Below are 19,400 nucleotides of genomic sequence, written 5' to 3'. Positions count from 1 at the left end.
AGGCACACAGGGCCAACACCCGGCATCATGGTGTGGGGAGCGATCTCCTACACTGGCCGTACACCACTGGTGATCGTCGAGGGGACACTGAATAGTGCACGGTACATCCAAACCGTCATCGAACCCATCGTTCTACCATTCCTAGACCGGCAAGGGAACTTGCTGTTCCAACAGGACAATGCACGTCCGCACCCAACGTGCTCTAGAAGGTGTAAGTCAACTACCCTGGCCAGCAAGATCTCCGGATCTGTCCCCCATTGAGCATGTTTGGGACTGGATGAAGCGTCGTCTCACGCGGTCTGCACGTCCAGCACGAACGCTGGTCCAACTGAGGCGCCAGGTGGAAATGGCATGGCAAGCCGTTCCACAGGACTACATCCAGCATCTCTACGATCGTCTCCATGGGAGAATAGCAGCCTGCATTGCTGCGAAAGGTGGATATATACTGTACTAGTGCCGACATGGTGCATGCTCTGTTGCCTGTGTCTATGTGCCTGTGGTTCTGTCAGTGTGATCATGTGATGTATCTGACCCCAGGAATGTGTCAATAAAGTTTCCCCTTCCTGGGACAATGAATTCACGGTGTTCTTATTTCAATTTCCAGGAGTGTAGAAAATGTCAGGACTTTCAGGGGACTGTGATTCTGATCATTTTCTTGTAGTTGCCAAAGTTCACCAACGGCTATCTACAGCAACATCAAGGTGTCACAATGCAGAACTTGTTAGGTTCGACACTGACAAGCTAAATGATGAAAACTTTAGAAGAAGGTACATGATAAAAAATTGAAATAGATTCGATGCTCTCAGGACACACGAAGACCAAGACGAGGATGTAAATAAACAGTGGATCACTGTGAGGAATAATATCAAAGAGGCAGTGAAAGTCACAATAGGTACAATTAAGAAGAATAGGAGGTAACCGTGGTTTGATGAGGAATGCAAGAAATTGGTAGGGGAAAGGAGAAAAGCGTGATTAGATTGGAACAGAATGGGAGACAGAAAACGAGAGGATTTCTTGAACTTGAGAAGGGAAGTTGGTCGTAGGCTACGGACAAAGAAGAGGAATTATTTGAACAATCAAATTACAAAAATGGAAACAACCAGTAAAACAAAAAACATTAGGGAACTTTACCTAGACATAAACGGGTATGGGAAGGGCTTCAAGGCTAGGACAAATGCACTTCGAGGGGATGCTGGGGGAATACTGACAGACCCCAGTGCAATATTAAGTAAATGGAAGTCGTATTTTGAGCATCTATTAAATGTACACCAGGAAGCAGGAAATGAGCAGGTGTACGAAATACATACAGCAGAGCCCCAGATGCCTGAGCCAACGTTAAAGGAAGTAAGAGAAGCAATCAACAAATTAAAAATACATAAAGCCCCAGGATCAGATTGCATAACTGCAGAATTAGTTAAAAATGGGGGATAGAAATTGATGGAAGTAGTTCACAAAGTGATAACTAAAGTATGGATCTCAGAGATGATACCTAAAGAGTGGCAGGAGTCGATTCTGATCCCAATTTTTAAGAAAGGTGACAAATTATAGAGGGATATCGCTATTACCAGTATGTTCCAAAATTTTCTCAAATAATCTGCTAAGCAGGCTTACACCATATGCAGATGAAATTGTGGGGGACTACCAAGCCGGCTTTCGGAGGAACAGATCAATTATAGACCAAATATTAACCCTGTGCCAAATTTTGGAAAAGAAGTGGGAATACAATAAACCAATTCATAATCTTTTCATAGATTTTACAAAAGTATATGATTCAGTATTGCAGTCAAAATTGTACAGAATTCTTTTGGAACTTGGAATACCAAAGAAGTATGTTAGACTTATAGAAGCGAGTTTGAAAAACACAAAAGGTAAGGTGTGCGTGGGGAAATTGGAGTCAGAAGAATTTGTAATAAAGAACGGACTTAAGCAGAGAGATGCCCTGTCTCCGCTACTTTTTAATTTAGTCCTAGAATATATTGTACAAATGGCAGCAGATAATTCAGAGGGCGTGGAGTTAAATGAAAACATTAAGATGTTAGGGTATGCAGATGATCTAAATATCATTAGCGATAGGAAAGACTCTGTAACAGCAAATGCGTTAATCAAGGCTAGTGAAGATGTAGGATAAGTGAAGACAAAACTAAATACTTGGTTACTACTAGAATGCCAACAGCAGTAGATCAGGAAATGTTAAGAGTTGTGCTGATCTACAGCATGAAGGCAAAATTAAAATTCCAGCAACATTCAGAATTATCTTTGGAACCACATTAATTTCTTGGTTTAACATTTCTGCCCAGAAGAATTATGTGCAATCCATTGGCTTTTCTAAAAACATGAAACGCTTTAATATCTCCCTATTTCACCTTTCTATCTAAATGATTTATGCACAATTAATTGGATTTTTTTTTAAATGACTACTCCCTTTTTTTGACTTTCGTTGTGGTTATGGTTCCTTTGTTCAATATTCGTTATGTTCATGAAACACACAATACCATCCCACATTCTTGGGATTAGAGCTTAATAATTAATTATTTCACGTTTCTGTCGACACAATCATGCACGATTCATGAGATTTTTTTAAAAATGACTGCAAATTTTCTTTGACTTTCGTTATGCTCATGAAATACCCAATAACGTTCCAATTTCTTTGGATTAAAGCTTAATAATTAATTATTTCATGTTTCTGCCCACATGACCTATGGACGATTCATGGGATTAAAAAAAATAAATTAACTGCAAGCGTTTCTTTTACTTTCGTTATGACATTCGTTCAGACATTCAAAAAACACAATAACACCCAAAATTGTTAGGATTCCAGCTTAATAACTAATTCAGCTGGGCTGAACATACCACACAACTCCTGTAATTTCGTTTATACACATGTATTTACATTTAGCTTTCACGTTACCGTACAACCTTCGTGGTACAACTGCAAAAATCGATATACGTACTCATGAAGTCGATTTAGGTTTATTTACATCACGATGACGTACCGTTACATCACTATGACGTAGGGGTTTCCTCACCTAGCATGAGATGAATGCTACCCATAACCGTGACCTAACAAAAATTTAACGAAACAAAGGATGTATAGGGTCTCTTGTTCAACAAGGAACGATAACGCCGTCTATCATATCCTTGTCCCTAGAAACCTGTAAGGTGCTGTGACATGATGTGACGTGACATGAAGGCCTGTGTGAATGCCGCTATTTGAAATGCATTATGATATGATGTGATGGCCAGTGAGAATTGGGCTTTGTAGAGAAAAATCAACTCTACCTAATTTTTAGTATTGAAATATTTACAACATAAGAATAGTACCTTCGAATTTTTACATAGAAGTTGTTAAAGAAAGTTTGACTTTTGTGAGTTTTGTATTTTCATAATCTCATATCACTCTAAAGCAAAATCTCAGCTCACAGTGACTTATGACAACACAGTCATGACATGATGTATTCACACTGTACATCACATCACGCCATTTTGCTTAATCCAGGAACAGAAGCATGAAACTGAGGTTATAATTTGCCATCCTCTATACTAAATGTCAGAGAGTAGTACTGGAATTGAGGAACTAACAACGATAAAGTTTGTTAATGGCCAAACTTTATGACACATGTTTCTGATAACTTTTGTAATTAAGTGCTAAGAAGTGAAGCAATATTTCCAAAAATCGGCATCTTCTAGCGAAAGTATATTATATAAGATCAAACAATATTTCAAAGCAAATAAACAGACCTCTTGTCTGAAACAACAATCAATGAAAAAAACATTCAAGTGATCATGAAACATTTGCCACGACAACAAAGAACAACAATAAAAAAGATTAAGAAGACAGAAGTATGAAATCCACTATTATAACACAGGTGTGAGCAACGAATGTAAGTTAACTTCCGCAGTTACCAGACTTCCCAAAAACCTTGATATGAGGTGCATGTTATCTCAGATATAGAGCCATCGGCAGATGTAGAAGTAACTTCACTTATACCCCTGGAATGTGTGTTGGGACCATTGGTGCACATGTTGTATATTAATGATCTTGCAGACAATATTAATAGTGACCTGAGGCTTTTTTAAGATGATGCAGTTTTCTGTAATGTACTATCTGAAAGACGCTGCATAAATATTCAGTCAGATCTTGATAAGATTTCAAAGTGATGCTAATATTGGTAACGTGCTTCACAAAATGAAAAAAAAACAACATAGTATCCTATGACTAGAATATCAGTGAGTCAATGTTGGAATCGGCCAACTCATACAAATAACTGGGTGTATTACTTTGTAGGGATGTGAAATAGAATGATCAGATAGATCAGTTGTGGGTAAAGCAGGTGGTAGACTTTGGTTTATTGGTAGAATAGTGGGGAGGTGCAATCAGTCTACAAAGGAGATTGCTTACAAATCACTCATGCACCCCATCCTATAATCTTGCTCTAGTGGGTGGGACCTGTGCCAGATAGGACTAACAAGAGATAATGAATGTGTACAGAGAAGGGCAGCACGGATGTACACATGTTTGTTTGAGATAATTAATGTTTGTGCCCACGCTTATGGTCAGTCCTTGCTTCTGGCATTATTGCTATTTCATTTTTTTAAAATAAATTTTAACTTTACTGTATCCAGGGCGTCTTTCGCCATGTACCTACACACAGTGTATTAATCAGGCACTGTGAGCTTAGTTTCATTTACGAGTAAAGATATATTGTCTAGGCAACATATGTTTTCTGTCATAATGACATGATGCTGTCATCAACTAGCATGCAGCCAATGATGACATCAGCCACCCAGCAACTTTTCTGGCAGCCTGGGAGGAGCAATACACTGGTAGTAGGGCTAGCCAGATGGCAGCAATACTAAACAGAACATGAAACTTCCTGGCAGATTAAAACTGTGTGCCCGACCGAGACTCGAACTCGGGACCTTTGCCTTTCGCGGGCAAGTGCTCTACCAACTGAGCTACCGAAGCACTAAACAGAACAGTTCGCCAGCCATGCCAAATCACCTGGGATGCAGTCTCTGTATCACAAAGCAGGTGCATGCACACCTAGATACAGCACCGTACTTTTCCAGTGGCATGCGCGGCTTCAGGTAAGCTATGTGGACCTGTGGAGAGCTTGTATTTCCTCTCAGGCACAATACTGATAGATGACCACAACTATGTGTGAGCAACACAACACTTGCTGACTGCAGTATACCACAAACAACATTGATGTCTATTTACTAATGAACACTGCTGCAGGAAATGATTCCTGAGACATCAGAGGTCCACTGGTGTACCATAGATTGATGTATTTCCTGCCAGATATCAATGCATTCAGCACTTGTGCATATCATCTCAGGAATACCTTTGTAATATAGTGAGGCATGCACACCACAGTGACTTGACATGAAGTGTTTAAAGGTTCTGGTTAATTGTTATAACTGAATTAACAACTTCACAAATGATTTGTCATCTTGATGTTGTCCATGAGCTTTTACTTTGAGTGCTTTCTTGTGGTTACCTTCTCATAGTTCCTTGATACTGTGTACCTGCTATGCAGTGCCACCAACACTCACCATGTGACTTTGTTTCCATTTGTAGGGGGTAGAGGGCTGTGAAGAGAGTTCTATAATCTTCAAGCTATGAAATGGCATAACTGACTTTTAAAGAACTCTTCTATATTTTGTTCCCCATATGAAACATTTATATACATTGAGTGAATAGATCTCATATTAACTAGAACAACATTTTTGAAGGTTATCTCATAATGTCACAAAAGCAACAGGCATTTCCCTTCTTTTTTTTTTTTTATTCAACTATTCATTAACGTTGTAGTCAGCACTTCTTGCCAGTGGCAGATCAGGGGCCAAAATTCTGAGGATGCCAGGAAGTATACTAGAAAATCCCCTTTCCTTCCCTTTTAATGTGCTCATACCCAGCACTCCTAGCGATAGCCACCACTATTACCATTACTGCTAAAACGACAATGACGACTAGTGCTAGTGTAACTACTGCTAATAATAATAATAGTAATAATAATAATAATAATAATAATGAGACACACTTTTATTTACAGACGAACTGGAATTTGAGTGTTGTTGCTTGTAAAAGAAGTTAACTCGATAATCCTTATTCTTCACAAATTTTTCAATGGCATCATCATACCATGTGTCTCGGCTTTCAAAAATTTGCAGTACTGGTTGTCAGTTGAGGCGCCAGCAAGAGCCAAGGGTGCTCATACCTGTGGGAAAGGGAGGGCCGCACCTCCGCACTCCAGCACCACACCTCGCTCTCAAGGAAAGGAAAAAAATATAGTATAATCAGGTGTTTTTCTTTCAAGAAAATGATTAAAATTCAGTATTATGCAGATTTTTAACAAGGTCGGGACTGGGACTTTTTGATGTCTATTCATAAGTCATCATTCATCTTCCAAAATATTAAAAACACTTCAGTACTTAACGCTTCCAGTCTCCCCCCCCCCCCCCCTTACAAATTATCTAATGGGCACCCTAGGCAAGAACTGATAAGTGATCCTGGCCCGTACTGTTTGTTGAAAATGTTTTTACATGTTCAAGACAGGAAAACTCCTTTCAACTGAAAACGTGTTGCAGGAATGGTAGCAGTTAGGCAAAATAACTTGAAAGCTTTTGAAAGAATTTGTCTGTTTGATTTTCATCCATGCTTTGGTTACAAGTCCCAAACTGACAGAGTGAAATGTTTATTTATGCTGAGATGAAAATTCAGTCTGCAATTCTACAACCAACTGTGAGTGACAGAAAGATGCATCATGAGTTTATAATAATCAATCCACACCATCTACAGGGAAATTCTGAGCATAACTGGTGAACTGAGTAGTATCACCTAATTTAAGGAAGAGCAGTTTATCACAACATGAAAATCTTGTTAGCAGTTGTGTTACACTTTCATCCAATACATCAAAGAACACCTGTTTGTATTCTGACATCAGAGGATTGCCAATGTATTCATCCAGCATATAAGTCCTGTTCATGGAAATTTCAGGTTGTGAATTAGTTGAGCATGTCACAGAATTTAAAAAGTTGATCAATGTATCTCCATTTCTTAAGTTTCTCATGCGAGGTATGTATTTGGAGACATCATTGTTGCAAAACAGTGCATCATTCTTTTTTCTGAAGAACGTTGCAAAGCGGTTCAGTCTTTAGAAATATGCTTTGAAAAACAGAGAGCAGAAAAAAACCTGTCTGTATCGTGATATACTGAAATTTTGAACATTCACACGCGCTGTGATAAACTTGTAGCATAATCGTCAATTTTAGACGTAAACTTAACTGTGCTATTTTAAAATTTTTGGGAACAGTAGGCCTATTCTCATTCAAAACAATCATTCTCTAATTTCATTGCACGATTACATGAGGAGAAGGTTATTTTGAGAATTTTTGGATGCATGTAAAACTATATTTTCGTAAGTTACTGGTACGAGTGTTTTGAATATGTAATTTTGTCATAGCAAATCAGCATTTGTGGTTCACAGTTCAACCAAAGAATAGAGTACCCCTGAATTTCATTGTATATCAACGCAGATAAATGTGCGTTTGAGAAATTTTGGATGCGGCCTTTGTCCTATGCATAATCTAGCAGCAATTTGTAGTGAATCAGCATTTGTGATTTAGTTACTGTAGCTGATTTTCTAACTAACATATTACATCTAGTTTTTCCATAAAGAGGAGTAACCCTACATATTACCTGCATTTATTGTAAATTGACCCTATTTTTGAGTTTGCTTACAACTATAGTTAGCCTCAAAATGTTTTAGGAAACTATTAATTTTTACCATAGGTTTTTGTGTTGCCTTAAAATAAATCTTATTTTGTGTATTTGCTTCAGTTCTTGTGGGAATGAGTAACTTTTTAGCTCAACAGATTAAAAGACGATCAGTGGGTTAATTAAAATTTATTTCTTCACTGCCTTCTAATGTATTGCACCAGCAAAATGGAGCCTTACTGTGAATGCTGTTCTCGAACAGGAGATGAGTTGGTTGATGTTCGTAAGCTGTTGGAAATTGCCCTGACTACTTTCAAATGATTGGCAGCTGCGGAAAATCAGTGTGTTGGAAGAGCTCCTGGGAATCATGTACCTGTGATACCTGTAGCAGAGGTACCTCAAGTACTATCTTCCCCTGCGGATCCTGTCTCCTCTGCAGAAAGTACAGGGTCTGTCATTACTCATTCCCTTGACTGCAAGTGGCATGCGAGTGGCAGATATAGGTCTCCTGTATAGGGTAGATGGAGGCCATGAAGGACTCTGGGGATTGTACTGATCCCACTAACCAACAAGTTCGAGGTGCTACCATTCACTGAAACTGAAACCAAAACCACGCCAATAGGACACACTGCTCTTGTTTTGGGGAAAACTGTTTTGTCTGGTGTCAGGAGGAGGCAAACACAAAAGGGTGGGGTCTATTGATTATTTGCAGTTCAAACACATGGCAAATGATAGTACCTATTAGGGAAATGGCAGCAAGGGACAGGAAAGAAAACCAGGTGCACTCTGAGTGTATGCCTGGGAGCCTCATTAAAACTGTTGAAAAGTCTATTCGAGCAGCCATTGGCGAAACAGGGTGCAACCAACTGCAGATTGTGGTGCATGTTGAAACAAGTGATGCCTGTCATCTAGGCTCTGAGATAATTCTTGGGACATTCCAGTGACTGGCAGAGAAGGCTGAGAAGACCAAACTTGTGCACTGAGTTTCAACAAACCTCACAATCTGCGGGATTGTCTCCAGAACTGATCATGGACCTCTGGTTCTGAGTTGAGTGGAAGGAGTGAACCAGAGACTTAGAAGAGTCTGTAACAAGCTAGGCTGTGACATCTGGACTTGAAGGTCTGTAACAATGTCAGCTGTGGCATCCTGGACTTCTGGACTTGCACCATAGGGCAGAGAACTGTTGGATCTCCCTAAATAGGTCACATGCTGCTACTCAGATACCTGACTCTGTTCAGGGTGCACACAGGGGTATTCTAGATTAGGCAACTCACTATCCAACCCAGATAATGATAGCTGTAGGAAACCCAAAGTATCAGTGTAAGCTGAAAATAAATACTTCCCACATGTGGGAGTATTAAAATCCAAATGGTAAACTGCTGAAGCATTCATAACAAAGTGTCATAGTTTGAAATGCTCATGAAAAGCAGTGAAGCCCACACAATATCAGGGACAGAAAGTTTGTTGACACCTGAAATTGATGGCTGTGAGAATTTTGGGGAAAACTTAAGTGTATATCGAAAGGATAGCCAAAGGCGAAGAGGAGAAGGTATATTTGTTGTAGTAGACAAGAAACTCAAATCCATTGACATAGAAATTGAAGCTGCATGTGAGATTGTTTGGGTAAGACTCCGTATCAGATGGGGGTGGGGGTGGGGGGATAAAATGACAACTGGATCTTTCTACCACCCACCAGACTTGTCTCCTGATGGAACCAACAATGTTACAAAAACTCTAAGTTCACTTGTATGTAAGTTCCACAATCATACTGTAATCAACGGTAGAGACTTTAAGCATCCAACAATTGGGAAAATCACAATTTTGTTAGTGGTCATTGTAATAGGACATACTGTGAAACATTAGTAAATGCCTTCTCTGAGAACTACCTAGAACAGATAGTGCAGAACTTCACTCATAATGGAAATATATTGGATACAATGGCAACAAATAGACATGACCTGTAACATGATGCAGTTGTGGCAACAATGATTATCACAGTACAAAGAGTAATTAAAATAAGCAGACAGATAAATATGTTCAGTAAACTAGATAAAAAATCAGTAGTGTCATATCTCAACAAGGAACTTGAAACTGTCAGCAAAGGCCAAGATCATGTATGAGAACTATGGCTCAAGTTCTAAAGAATAGTTGACCATGCACTGTATAGATATGTACCCAGTAGAACAGTTCATAATTGGAGGGAACCACCATGGTATGCAGCCACTGTAAAGAAACTTCTAAAGAAATAAAGATTACTGCATAATAGGTGTAAAACAAAGCGTAGTGCTATGGATAGAGAGATGCTGAATGAAACATGTTTGGCTGTCAAGAGAGCAATGTGTGATGCCTTCAATGACTACTGTAGCAGAATATTGTCAAATGATCTTTCATAGACCCCAAAGAAATACTGGTCATATGTGAAGGCAGTTAGTGACACCAAAGTTAGTGTCCAGTCCCTAGCGAATGAGACAGGAACTGAAATTGAGGGTAGTAAAGCAAAAGCTGAAATGCGTAACTCCATTTTCAAATGTTCCTTTAAAAAGCAAAATCCAGGAGAACTGCCCTAATTTAATCCTTGTACCATTGAAAATGTGAATGAAATAAGTATTAGTGTCAGTGGTGTTGAGAAACAGCTGAAACTGTTAAAGCTGAACAAAGATCCAAATTCTATACTAAATTTGTGACTGAGTTAGTGTCTCTTCAAACTATAATCTATTGTAGATCCCTCGAATGAAAAACCATGCCCAGGTCTTGGAAAAGGCAGAGCTCACACCCGTATACAAGAAGAGTAGCAGAACTGATCCACAAAAGTACCGTTCAACATCCTTGACATATTCTGAGCTTAAACATAATGAGGTATCTTGTACAGAATGACCTCCTCAGTACCAACCAGCATGGATTTCAAAAACATCGATCTTGTGAAACCCGACACGCACTTTTCTCACACGACATACTGAAAGCTTTGGATCAAGGCAATCAGGTAGATGCAATATTTCTTGATTTCCATAAAGCATTTGACTCAGTACAACATCTATGTTTACAGTCAAAAGTATGATCCCATGGGGTATCAAGTAAAATTTGTGACTGGACTGAAGACTTTTTGGCAGGGGGGACACAGCATGTTATCTTGGATGGAGAGTCATCATCAGATGTATTAGTAACTTTAGGTATGCCCCAAGGAAGTGTTTTGGGACCCTTGCTGTTCATGTTATATATTAATGACCTTGCAACTAATATTAATAGTGCATCAGGCTTTTTGCAGATGATGTAGTTATCTATAACAAAGTACTATCTGAAACAAGCTGTATAAATATTCAATCAGAATTTGATAAGATTTCAAAGTGGTGCAAAGAATGGCAGCCTGCTTTAAATGTTCAGATATGTAAAATTGTGCATTTCACAAAATGAAAAAATGCAGCATCCCGTATCAGTGAGTCACTGTCAAAATTGGCCAACTCATACCAGTACCTGTATACACTTTGTAGGGATACAAAATGGAATGATCACATAGGTTCAGTCATGTGTAAAGCAGGTAGTGGACTTCAGTTTATTGGTAGGACCCTGGGAGAGTGCAATTGGTCTACAAAGGAGATTGCTTACAAATCACTCGTGCAACTGGCTCCAGAATATTGCTCAAGTGTGTGGGATCCATACCAGATAGGACTAACAAGTGATATTGGGCATAAACAGAGAAAGGCAGCATGAATGGTCACAGGTTTTTTAATCTGTGGGAGAGTGTCTCAGAGATACTACAAGTACTGAACTAGAAGACTTATGAAGATAGACATAAACTATGCTGAGAAAGTCTGTGTTTTAAGAACGAGCTTTAAGTGATCACTCTAGGGATATACTACAGCCCCCTACGTATCGCTCACACAGGGATCATGAGGATAAGATTAGAATAAATACTGCATGCACAGAGGCATTCAAATAATCATTCTTCTCACACTCCATATGTGAATGGAACAAGAAGAAACCCTAATAACTGGTACAATTTGACGTACCTGTGCCATGCACCTCATGGTGGTTGCAGAGTGTACATGTAATGTAGGAAGTCAAAATCTAGGAGGCTATTTTTGAAACCACAGGCTTCTCTTGTAGTTGTTGTACTACAATGTGGTCTGTCAATTATTTCATTTAAAATGTAATTAGCTCTGGGCAGTTATCAAGAATGACAGATATTATTCTGGCATTACAGTTCCATCTCATTTCACCATTGGAAGGAATGCATTTACCAACAATACTGTCCAGAATACATTGAAGTGTAGAGAATAAAATTCTTACTGATTTTACACAAGAACAGCTCTGCTGCAAAACTAAATAGAAACAATATGCAAAAGAGTAAGTTTGGGAGGCAATTTCACACACCTTAGCTTGCAGGCCATTTAATTCTCCTGCCAGAACAGAAGCACCATCTTACATTTGGACAACCAGTTTGTTCTTCATATCATAATTCTGAAACATGTCATTAAGTAGCAGCAATTTTAGCTTGTCTAACACAATGAAAACCAAGAAAATATTCTTGAATGTCACTGTTGCAGTGCAACAGCCTCAGAAAAATAAAGCATTGTGACTTGTCCAAAAATATTTCTTGCTTCATCCACAGGCATAAAATGAGGTTATATACAAACTTGAATGTGTATAATCACAAACCAACTTATGCAATCACTCTGCTCTGCATAGTTTTTGGAAATCTTGAAAACAGCTCATTTTCTTCTAGTATGTTTTCAGATCTTCATTTCTGTTTAGCACAAGCTTAAAAATGACTCTGCAATTTCTGGTATGCAGGGAATCATCTGTTTCATTTTTACTTCTAAAAGCTAGTTCCTGCTTGACATGTCAGTTAAAATTTTTATGACCTGTCTGTTGGTTTCACTTCATTGTTGTGTCTGATTTTCATTGGTTTGTGATGTTCATTAAGTAGCTCTGAAATGCTTAATACTTTCTGGGTCGTTCTTCGACTGAAATAAAACTACTTAGATGACCTTTAGAAAAAGCATGTCATGCTGGACAGATTTTCCAGAGCATTTAAACCCTCATCAGACCATACAGTTTTCTTGTGCTTAAGAACAAACATGGCCAGAAGAATAATTTTCCTTTTGTAGGTATAGCACATAACCATTTGTGCTGCTTGTATCATGAAGTTTTGAACTTGTCTGTCTGAAGAAGGTGTAACTCCAAAATTTTGTGTCATTTAGCACTGCATCTTCTTGATAATGAAAGGTCCTACAAGGAAGTAATTATTTCCTCACTCAAAAGTATCACATCAGTATATGTACATGGCAATCGAGCATTTACAGGTGGCGTGGCTGCCTCCTTGCTACATGTTTTGCATCTCCGTCTGCTTTATGTTAAGGCTAAGCTTTCACACTTTGACTTGCTCTCTAGTGCTGGTGGTTTTGAAGGAATAACACAAGCTAATGTCTCTCACACTTGCTGACAAAACTGCATAAAGATTAATTGTAAAAATAATTATTGCTGATGTTTACTACTACTCCTACTTCTACTACAGAAAAGTGAGGGGGACTGGCCTCTCTTGGCTCCTCTCATCAGCCGCCACTGCCTCTTTCTCTCAGCCCCTCAAAACACTGCCAAGCCACAATGCCAAATCATAAGTGGCCCCTTCATAGTGGATGAAGATGCTTGATCACTGTTGCACTTTGCCAATGTCTAGTGCCCACACATCTTTCATCATCTCTGCACATATGTCAACATAAAGCATGCACAGTGGAGACCCCCTACATGCTAGCTACCTAAACAATGTTCTCTGCACAAACACTTTCCATCTGATTATGAGGAAGCGATGGAAAATCTTGCTGCACAACTGACCCCTCCACCCCAGCAAAGATGAAAGATATAGTGTAAATTAATTTAATTAACTAATTACAACATTACTATAATGCTGTGCTTTTTAATAAATGATTAACATTACTAAAATAAAAGTCTTATGAGACTGAATTCAATTTCTCCACTCAACAGAACTTGAATCATCATTCATATTAAGTCAGTCAATTTCAGTTTATAGCGTCTTGCTTTACCAATGGTACATATCACAGTCTGCATATACATTTTTGGATAAGTATTTATTATTCATTTTAATTGATAAAATCATATCACATCCTTTAAATATTTTCATTCTTTCTAAATATAACCTCTTTAAATTAATAGCGAATATTGATTTAAAAACTAAGATCTATTCTTTATTTCAACCTTGTAAATGTTTTTCTCTTTATCTTTGTTACATTGTTATTAACAGCCAATGACTTTGCTTATTCATCATTGCATTGTCAAAACCCATAAGGAATTCTTGTTGTGATCTGTCAGACTTTATCATGATTTCATTATTCTTAACCAACTGTAGTCCCATGTAAGAACCAAATCTTCTCAACTTTATTGACATGTACAATATTTAAACTATTATTTACCATAAGGAGTTACATGCTGTTACTTTCCTCTATACTACTTTGCACAATTCTAAATCTCAGATTTGTGATAGGTCAACATGCATGAAAACAAAGATTCAAAACATCATCGCTCAGGTAAGCCTGTTTGCTTTTGACTACATTGGAGAACACTTCAACAGTGTGACTGTCATTGTGCAGCTCCATATCTTTGTAAGAACTGTACACACACCTTATCCTTTGGGCTGTTACTGAAAGCCTACACTGTTGTCTTTGTGATGTGGATGTCACACTCCTTACTCCTCCACATAAAGGAACGGTACAGGTTATTCCTTCTATGAGTCCACCCATCCCTCCTACAGATCTCTCTGTCCTTTACAATTACATCTACATTTACATCTACATACATACTCCACATGCCACCAAACAATGAATGGCGGAGGGTACCCCGTACCACTAGTAGTCATTTTCTTTCCACTTCCACTCACAAACAGAGTGAGGGAAAAACGACTATCTATGCCTCTGTATGAGCCCTAATTTCTCCTATCTTATCTTTGGAGTCCTTATGTGAAATATGTGTTGGCTATATTAGAATTGTTCAGCAGTCAGCCTCAAATGCTGGCTGTCTAAATTTGCTCAATCAGATTCCTCGAAAATAACATTGCCTTCCCTCCAGGGGTTCCCATTTGAGTTGCCAAAGCATCTCTGTAATACTTGCATGTTGTTTGATCCTGTTAGTAACAAATCTAGCAGCCCAGCTCTGGATTGCTTTGATGTCTTCCTTTAATCTAAGCAGGTGCAGATAACAAACACTTGAGCAGTACTCAAGAATAAGTCACACCAGTGTCCTATATGTGGTCTCCTCCAAAGATGAAGAACAATTCCCCAAAATACTCTCAATAAACTGAAGTTGACCATTTGCTTTCCCTATCAGAACCCTCAAATGCTCATTTCATTTTATACTGATTTGCAATGTTACACCCAGATATTTAAATGACATGACGGTGTCAAGCATCACACTACTAAAGCTGTACTCAAATATTTCATGTTTGTTTTTCCTACTCATCTGCATTAACTTGCATTTTTCTACATTAGCTGCCATTACCATTTAGCACATCAACAAAAAATCTTGTGTAAGTCATCTTGTACCCTCCTATAGTCACTCAAAAATGATATCTTCCCATACACTGCAGCATCACCAGAAAACAACCTCAGATTGGTGCCCACACTGTCCTCCAAATTATTTATGTATATAGAAAGTAATAGCAGTCCCAGCACTTGCCTGAGGCACTCCTGATGATATCTTTGTCTCTGATTAACACTCACCACCTCAAGCTGGGTTTTATTATTTAAGAAGTCTTCAAGACACTGAGATACCTGGAACCTATTTCATATACTCGTACCTTCATTGACAGTCTTCAGTGGGGCATCATGTCAAATGCTTTTCAGAAATCAAGAAGCATGAAATCTGCCTGTAGCCCTTCATCCATAGTTTGTGGTATATCATGTGGGAAAAGAGCAAGCTGAATTTCATGTGTGTGATGCTTTCTAAAGCTGCGCTGATTTGTGGATTTTCAATCTAAAGGAACTTTATTATATTCAAACTTAGAATATATTTTATAATCCTGAAGCAAACCTAGTATGTAAAGAATATTGGTCTGTAATTCTGCGGGTCCATTCATTTACCCTTCTTATATACAGGAGTCAATCCCACTTTTTTCTATTTGCTTAGGGTTTGCACTGGATTCATGATAGATGCAAGCTAAGTAAGAGTCCAGTGCCATAGAGTACTCTGTAGAACCTGATTGGGATTCCATCTGGAGATAGTGGCTTTATTATTTCCAGCTTTTTTAGAGCATATGCATATGCAGATGCACATTACTAGGGGATCCATATGGTAGTCTGTATGATAATCAAATGATGGTATGTTTGTACAATTCTTCTGTGTGAATGATTTCTTAAATGTGCAATTTAAAACTTTGGCTTTCCTTTTACTTTCTTCTACTGTCACACCAGGCTGCTCAGTGAATGCCAGGATAGGAGACTTAGACCCACATATTGATTTTACATAAGACTAAAATTTTCTCAGCTTCTCGACCAGATTTTTTGCTGAAGTATGACAATAGCAGTTGTATGCTTCATGCATTGATCTTTTTTCAGATCCACAAATCTCTAATGACGTTAGCCAGTCATCATTTGCACATTATCTTTTGAACCTAGAGTGCAACAGCCTCTTCTCCCTCAGCATTTTCCAAATTTCAGTGTTAAACCATGGTGGATTTTTTCTGTGCTTTACCCACTTACTAGGCACATATGTCTCTAAAGCACGATTTACAATCTGTTTACACTTTGCCCTTGATGCCTCTATGTCCACCGTATTGGAACTAATAAATGATGTCACTTCATTGTCTAAGTGAGATGCTAACAACTGTTTACCTGCTCTTTCTAGCAGAACCAATCTCCTAACCTTCTTAACTTTAGTAATCATAGTCACCATGAGTATCCATATCTACATCTACATCTACATCCATACTCCACAAGCCACCTGACAGTGTGTGGCGGAGGGTAACCTGAGTTGAGTACCTCTATCGGTTCTCCCTTCTATTCCAGTTTGGTAGTTTGTAGAGCGGTGAGGGGTGGGAGGGGGGGTGAGGTGGGGGGGGGGGAGAGGCAATGGCCAGGGTAAGGAGTATTTTTCATATTTTGGAAGACAAATGGTGACTTGTAAGTAGCCTTCCTAATATTGACATTTAAACCACTTTCTTGAGAGAAAAACTGCTGATTGCACTACATTTTTCTCTTTTGCTGAGAGCTGGGTGAGGGGGAGGGGGGGGGGATGGGAGAGGCTCCCCTTACCTCCTGGTTTCGGCATCCTTGATAGTCACTATGACGACATTATGATCACTCTATACCAATGTCATTGATAATGTCAGACCTGTTTGTAGCTACAAGGTTTAAAATATTTCCATTGCATGTGGGTTCTCAAACTAACTGCTCAAGACAGTTTTCAAAAAATGTGTTCAAAGGTACTTCACAAGAGTGTCTCCCTGCACCACCTACAATGAATACATTCATGTCCATGTCTATACTCAGCAGGTAAAGTCACCTCCAACTAGTATTGCATGATCTGGGGATTTATGCACTTCTGATCACAGACTTTCTTTGAAGTCTGTCACACTGGAATTGGGTGGCTGGTAAAACCAGCCAACAATTAACTTGATTTCACCTAGACCTATTATTTGTGTCCAGATAACTTCACTGTCATAATCAATGTCAAGCCTCAATATTTTTTAAACTGTGATGAATGGTCCCTCTCCTGTAGCATTTAACGTGTATTCCTGACATAAGTTCACTTACTAAGTTCAGAGCTTTCTACTCTCCAACACATCCATTATATCATATTCTTCTAAACATTCTTCCAAACTAGCCAAAGCACTTGAGGCACATGTTACTTCATCAAAATCTTTACTTTTTTTCTAATGTTCCACTCAGCTTTGTGCATCAGTTATTTGAATATATGAATATAATGGAGGGAAACATTCCACGTGGGAAAAATATATCTAAAAACAAAGATGATGTGACTTACCAAACAAAAGCGCTGGCAGGTCGATAGACACACAAACAAACACAAACATACACACAAAATTCAAGCTTTCGCAACCAGCGGTTGCTTCATCAGGAAAGAGGGAAGGAGAGGGAAAGACAAAAGGATGTGGGTTTTAAGGGAGAGGGTAAGGAGTCATTCCAATCCCGGGAGCGGAAAGACTTACCTTAGGGGGAAAAAAGGACAGATATACACTCACACGCACGCACTTATCCATCCGCACATACACAGACACAAACAGACATTTGGCCTTTACAAATGTACCTTAGGGGGGAAAAAGGACAGGTATACACTCGCACACACACCCATATCCAACTGCACATACACAAAATGTCTGCTTGTGTCTGTGTATGTGTGGTTGGATACGGGTGTGTGCGAGTGTATACCTGTCCATTTTTCCCCCTAGGGTAAGTCTTTCCGCTCCCGGGATTGGAATGACTCCTTACCCTCTCCCTTAAAACCCACATCCTTTTGTCTTTCCCTCTCCTTCCCTCTTTCCTGACGAAGCAACCGTTGGTTGCGAAAGCTTGAATTTTGCGTTTGTTTGTGTGTCTATCGACGTGCCAGCACTTTCGATTGGTAAGTCACATCATCTTTGTTTTTAGATATATTTTTCCCATGGGGCCTTGGCAGGCAGTTCTATGTCATGAACCATCTTTCTTACTAAGCCACAATGTTTTTTGATATCAGTCTGTAACTCCTTAGGTAATTTGACCATATCTATATTCGAAATTTTACTATTTGAAGAGTCTATTTTTGTACCCAATTCCTACCCTCTTCTTTTTAAATTTGTGACACTGTTAGGAAGCTTGTCTAGCTGTTGTAACTTTTTAGTTTTTTCTGATATTTTGGCTAAAGTGTTTTCCATGTTGCTTCTAACAATCAGCATCTAGTAACAACAACAATCTCTACTCTTAAGGACATTGATGTTCTGTAATTTTGTTTTGAAACAAACACAGGGAGTCAATTGTACTGTTAACTACAACACTCCAAGAACAAATTACTAGAAAAAAATTGTTCCATTTGAGGCTGGGATAGCCCATCTAATGAGCTGCACTGCTAACACTGCACCGAGTGACGTGTGTGTGTGTGTGTGTGTGTGTGTGTGTGTGTGTGTGTGTAGCCACTGATGCAAAGTTAAACCATGCTGCTGCTGCATTAGCTGGCTGAAGAGTCACTCTCAGAAGTCAACAGCTGTCATAGATTTGGAATCAGCACTAAGAGGCCTTCTGTTTCACCAATGTAACATTTATTGATTCCCGTGTTGAAGATTTTTTCAGCACCTAAACAATTCTTGGGGTTGACCAAGTTGCTATGGTCATCCAATCTCCTTTACCTGGTCCGTTGTGGCTGTTCACACTTACTTGGTTTTTACTAAATTGAAAATTACTTCTTCTTTGATATATTGATTACTTCAGGTCACAGTACAGCATGTGTTTGCCTCTTTTCTTTACAGTTTACTTCTAGTTGCAGTAGGAAATGTCATATATTCTTCCAGTATTTACCAAAAAATCTGTTTTATTATCACAAAATCTTTCTCATTTCACTTCATTTTATCTGGGCACTAAAACGATGTGTTAAAATCAGTCCTGTCATGGGACTAAGCCGAAGTGAATTGTTAAAGGGCTCTGGTTATGTGTTGTAACTAAATCAACTACTTCACCAATGATCTGT

The sequence above is a fragment of the Schistocerca americana genome, chromosome 1 (genome assembly GCF_021461395.2).
Source record: "Schistocerca americana isolate TAMUIC-IGC-003095 chromosome 1, iqSchAmer2.1, whole genome shotgun sequence".
NCBI lineage: Eukaryota > Metazoa > Arthropoda > Insecta > Orthoptera > Acrididae > Schistocerca > Schistocerca americana.
The sequence above is the reverse complement of the archived record's forward strand: the minus strand, read 5'-3'. Positions refer to the sequence as shown.